Source organism: Bos taurus, chromosome 2 (genome assembly GCF_002263795.3).
Source record: "Bos taurus isolate L1 Dominette 01449 registration number 42190680 breed Hereford chromosome 2, ARS-UCD2.0, whole genome shotgun sequence".
Taxonomy (NCBI): domain Eukaryota; kingdom Metazoa; phylum Chordata; class Mammalia; order Artiodactyla; family Bovidae; genus Bos; species Bos taurus.
Genome location: NC_037329.1, coordinates 124,805,944 through 124,806,636, shown reverse-complemented (window position 1 = coordinate 124,806,636; position 693 = coordinate 124,805,944). Strand labels below are relative to the sequence as shown.

The window sequence follows — 693 nt, the reverse complement described above, 5'->3', positions numbered from 1 at the left end:
CGTGTATCTACCGGAAAGTCAGTCTCGCAGCGCAGCTCCCGCGCAGTGGAGAATCGCGCTCCTTCCTACAAACCCCTCCCCTACGCTTCCCTGAGCACCCGCAGGCACCTTCCCAGCAAGCACCGCGCATATTTGCATACGACTCAAGCCTCTGCTTTTATTTTAAATAAAAATCCAAAGACAGATGATAGAGTCTCCTTATGAAGACTTCTCTCCCTTTCAGAAGGGTCTGCCGTTACATCTTCAACTTTGGGAACTCTGAATGGAAAACTGCATCGACTTTATTTTCACCTTTACCATAAAAGGGATTTGCCGACACTGCCACCCTGCTTTGGAAGCCGGAAAAGCAAAAAGGGCTTCTGTCGTGAGTGGCACACGTAGGGCAGCTCGTTTGCTCTACGTGCGGAATCGACATCAAGAGATTTCGGAAGCATAATTTTTGGTAATAGGGCAGCTGGTGATCGTTGGTCCTGGCGCCCCCGCTTATGATGGTTATAAAACAGAACTTGAAGTTAGTCCTTGTATTATTTCCTGGTATGAGCGGTTTTTCTCTTTTTTGTGTGTGGATGTTTTGAAACTCGGTTTTTGAAAACTTTAAATTTTTAAACAGAAAGATATGTGGAGTGAAGCAGTTTTGATTACCATTTTTTCCCTTTCGTGAGTTAGGAAGAGTAAATAGCGTGTTGGAATTTT

At 44.9% G+C, this 693-nt stretch overlaps 1 non-coding gene across 1 annotated transcript; it reads left to right on the top strand.

Moving 5' to 3' along the window:
- Window positions 1-348: 348 nt before the first annotated feature.
- LOC112443660 (U11 spliceosomal RNA) lies at window positions 349-481 on the top strand. Its single transcript, XR_003032069.1, has one exon. It is a non-coding gene; the product is annotated as a U11 spliceosomal RNA (small nuclear RNA).
- Window positions 482-693: the final 212 nt, after the last annotated feature.